The sequence below is a fragment of the Oryctolagus cuniculus genome, chromosome 5 (assembly GCF_964237555.1).
Source record: "Oryctolagus cuniculus chromosome 5, mOryCun1.1, whole genome shotgun sequence".
NCBI classification, from domain to species: domain Eukaryota; kingdom Metazoa; phylum Chordata; class Mammalia; order Lagomorpha; family Leporidae; genus Oryctolagus; species Oryctolagus cuniculus.
The window spans coordinates 101305043-101309849 of NC_091436.1; the positions used below are offsets into that span (position 1 = coordinate 101305043).

General features: G+C 38.6%; 1 non-coding gene across 1 annotated transcript; it reads left to right on the forward strand.

Moving 5' to 3' along the window:
• Positions 1-1899: 1899 nt before the first annotated feature.
• Positions 1900-1961, forward strand: MIR30A (microRNA mir-30a). Its single transcript, NR_162483.1, has one exon. It is a non-coding gene; the product is annotated as a microRNA mir-30a (primary transcript).
• Positions 1962-4807: the final 2846 nt, after the last annotated feature.

Below are 4807 nucleotides of genomic sequence, written 5' to 3' on the forward strand. Positions count from 1 at the left end.
AGGACAAATTAGGGTGTGATGTGTTAAACATGTTTAGGTCTCATTCAGCATCTTACTGAAATAAATCTGCTTTATCTTTCACATAGTTCTTATCTAACATATCTTGCTAAAAGTGACTGTGAAGTCTTGTAGTGATGCTTGTTAAATGCTCTTCCATTTATGAACTCCTGTAGCTAAGATCTTACAGTCTTGCATGCTTTGTTTGCAGACTTTTTTTTACCTTGATTCATAAAGTTCTGAGCAAGAGGCTTGATTTTCAAAGTTGTGTAAAAGTTCGGTATCTCCTCATGTTCATTGAATTAATTATTTGAGGTTGTTTGCTTTGTGCATAGTAGTGATTTCCAATTTCTAATTTTTTAATTTAAGTTATTGTCAAAGTGGTAAGATTCCATAGCAAGGTAGGGAATCTGTTACTTTGAGAAAAATGTAGGGGAGTAAAAACATTTTCTTTTTGTAAACAATTACTGACACACAATATCCTCCCAGGGTGTAAGGCTTGGTGTTTGTCTGTTTTAATTAAAGAGTACCCTGCCTGTCCCTTCCTGACTAACTTTAAAGAATTGGGTGTCTTGGTGAGAAGTTCACAAGGTTGGTAGCTGTAGCTGAGTCTGGTGGATTGACTCAAGCTCTAGTCAGCAGTGGTATATGAATGCCAAGTACTAAGAATTTCTGGAATGTAGAGTTGCACAGCACTGATAAAGTTTGCTTTGTTCCCCTATGTGACTTGACCCATTGAGAAAATGTGGTTCCCTAGGAAGTTTTAATAGTTCAAAGTCTTTAGTTAATAAAGAAAAAGGCCACAACATAATTCAGCTTGTTTTCACCTGCTGCCTCAAAGATTAACTTTTTTAACCTTGATGGGATAGAGTTACCCTTTGCTTTGAAAAAGCAATTTATAGAGCTTTTCACATTTGCTAGTTTCAGTAAACATGATGCTGCTTGTATGGATTTTGTTTTTGGTTGGGACTTTATCACAAACTAAAAACTTCTGCAACTTCAGACCCTTATGGTAGGTAACTTCATTTAAAAACAATCTCTGGGAAAGCCACACCCATTATTCTGTATCAGCTAATCTGTCACTGGACTCAGAAGGATTTTGAATTAGTTCAGGAAAGTCGTGAGTGATAGAACTTAACTTTCAGTTTTTCTCATTTATTTTCATAAGAGAATGGGAGTGGAATTCAAAACATTCAAATTTGGAGTTAATGTGCGTCACTCTGTTGCAAGTGATAGGTTCTGTGTTTTTCCAGTGGGAAACTTTGATCTTCCAGCCCATCTGTGCCTGTGATATACCTCCCTAATGCATGCCATTTTTTCTCCTGATTGTTGTTACGCTTTCAAAAATCAGCTGACTGTACAAATCCTCTGGGAACAGATTTCAGAACAAAAGTGGTCTAGAAAAGCAGCACGTAAGTCTTTTTTTTTTTTTTTTTGGTCAAGAGTTTACAACTTTCCAAATAACCCTTTACTATTTTGTTAATAGCCAGTTAACTGCAGTATTTATTGTGAAATGTACACTTTATGATGTTAACATAATGTAGCTCCTGTGTTTAGTCACGTTTACTCAAAAAAGGATTTTAATTATGTAATGCAAGTTGGACTCTGTTAAATAAGCTGACCACTTGCCTATTTGTTTCTTGGGCTGACAGTAACGATAAAATGCATTTGCACGTGTTATCTGAGTATATCACAACATCCTGTAGAAATTTGGCACACAGATAATAGACTTCTATGGAGCTTTTTGTTGGTTTCGAGTTTGAGACATTTTCTAGAATATTTCTGTTTGGACCAGGCTTTGGTAATTTACCTGTACATCTTGGAAACACCTGCAGGGGACTGTTCTTCAGGTTAAGCAAACAGAAAGTTAAAGAAGGCGTGTGGCTGCTGGCAGTGAGCGACTGTAAACATCCTCGACTGGAAGCTGTGAGGCGCAGACGGGCTTTCAGTCGGATGTTTGCAGCTGCCGACTGCCCCCGACTTCCAGGAGCTACTCCAGGTGCCCTGGCGTTGTGTGCTGAAACTGAGTAGCTGGCTTTCTTGCCAGTTTGTTTTTACAAATTCTGGATGAAAGTGGTATAAAGCAAATAACTTTTTAATCATATCTGTACATTTGTAGAGGACTTTAGCAGAGCAGGAGGAGACGTGTTGTGTATGTGCGTAGAATTTGCAATATAAAAAAAAGTAACAGTGTTCCTGAGGAAATACATTATTGTATTTTTCTTCTTAATTTCTATTTATCTGCATTACTTGAAAAGAAAAACTAGCAAAGTCAAACTGAAGAATTAATTCACTTTCATATTACTTGAAGTAAACTTTTAATTCCTCTTAGATTCAGGCTTTAAGTAATAAAGTAGCAATTTTCAACTTAATGAAGTGTCTAAAAATAAACCAATAGTGACTCAAGTAACTCTTATTTGAAAAATCTATTTGTTCTTGTTTTAGCTGATCAGAATAGTATTATAGACATTTGTTGATGCTTCAACACTAGCCGTTCCATTGAACAGTTAAATTTGGTTTAGGGTAATAACTTATCTCTTTAAGATAATAAATGCATCAAACTCTGTCCTAAGTATGTAAAGGCAATTTATGTTTGAGAATTCTGTCATAGATCTCTGTGAAGAGCCTGATTTCTAATTTGTCTTCTTTGAAAATCTGTTTTTCTTATGGCAGATTTGTGTAATATGAGTCTTTATTCACATAAGTGTTAGAAATAAGACCCTTAAACAGAGATGAAGGTGACATCCTTTGTTTTCTAAAACACTGTATTTTCTAAGTATGTAGTGTTTTCATAATGTGAAAATAATGGCTTTTGTCTATTGCTTTATACCCATTGATGATGTTCAATAGAGGTGGTATTAAAACAGTGTGATTATTTTGACATTCTAATAGAGATGGAGAGAGAGATTATATATAGAGGTGCCTTTAAATTTCCTTCATAGGTAAAGTGAAAACACTCCATTAGTCATGCTGGGCCATGAGAGGTTAGTAAACTGACACTGAAATGCAGGGGGGAGGGAAGCCCTTCAGTAGGCCCTGGGGTCTGGAATTGAGTATGTAGCCTGTTTTAATAGCTAAACCAAAATCACTTAGAGCAAATAACTCAGCTGTGTCCTAGGGAACCTGACCATATTTTGCAGGTAAATGACTATAGGTTTGGAGAAATGGGCAGGCTTCTCCTAATTCTGTGACCTTGCCTTCTTTAGGTTCTTTCCTTGAGTTATTTCATGTCTCCTGCCTTACCTCACTGCCCTCTAAATTTTCCATTCTATTTGGTTATTTCCTTCATGTAAGTAATTAGTCATTGGAATTGTTTTGAACTTGTAAAAACTACAACACCCTTTAATAATCTTAAACCAACCAGTTTAAACCTCTGTAAGCCATTCTGGGTATTTTTGAAATTAATGCCCATTATTTGTTATGTTTATGCCCTCACATTTCCACAGTAACAATCTAAAATGCTATTTTAAAATAGCATCAACAGTATGCTATTTATAGTTGAAATAAGATCTGGATGCATTTTTTTTTTATTTACAAAAAAAAAATCCCTTTCAAATTTACAGTGTTACCATTCACTTAAGATAAATTAATATTTAACATAAATCAGAAACTAGCGCTAATTGCTTTCATATATCTTTTTCTCAATGTAATTTTTTAAGTCTCATTGATATATGAACTAGAATTTACAATTCTTAAAGTGGACTGCAGTAGGTCAGTTCCTGAGAATAAAAACACTGTCAAAATGTATGCTAGATAGGTGTAACTGAAGAATGGCTGTAGAGTCAGTACCACACTGAGTAATCATAACTATTGTACACTTAGGTTTTTTTTAACTTTTTTTTTTAAATATTTATTTATTTACTTGAAAGAGTTACACAGAGAGAGGAGGGGCAGAGAGAGAGAGGTCTTCTATCCGATGGTTCACTCCCCAGATGGTTGCAATGGACGGAGTTGTGCTGATCCGAAGCCAGGAGCCAGGAGGTTCTTCCGGGTCTCTCACGCAGGTGAGGGGCCCAAGGACTTGGGCCATCTTCCATTGCTTTCCCAGGCCATAGCAGAGAGCTTGATCGGAAGTGGAGCAGCCGGGTCTCGAACCAGCACCCATATGGGATGCTGGCACTTCTGGCCAGGGTGTTAACCTGCTGCGCCACAGCGCCAGCCCAATACTTTTAAAACTGTATTAAATTGGCCGGCGCCGCGGCTCACTAGGGTAATCCTCCGCCTAGCGGCGCCGGCACACCGGGTTCTAGTCCCGGTCGGGGCGCCGGATTCTGTCCCAGTTGCCCCTCTTCCAGGCCAGCCCTCTGCTGTGGCCAGGGAGTGCAGTGGAGGATGGCCCAGGTGCTTGGGCCCTGCACCCCATGGGAGACCAGGAAAAGCACCTGGCTCCTGGCTCCTGCCATCGGATCAGCGCGGTGCGCCGGCCGCAGCGCGCTGGCCGCGGCGGCCATTGGAGGGTGAACCAACGGCAAAGGAAGACCTTTCTCTCTGTCTCTCTCTCACTGTCCACTCTGCCTGTCAAAAAAAAAAAAAAAAAAAAAAAACTGTATTAAATTATAACAGCTTTAAAAGTGAAATCATAGATGAACTCAATGAGTTGTCCAATGTGAACACCCCTTCCGAACACATCCAGATAAAAAAAAAAAAAAAGGAACATTTCCAACCCCCTAGGTGCAACCCATGCTTCCTTCTAGTCACCAGGTTTTTTTATTTTTTTTATTTTTTTGACAGGCAGAGTGGACAGTGAGAGAGAGAGACTGAGAGAAAGGTCTTCCTTTGCCGTTGGTTCAGCTTCCAGTGGCCACCGAGG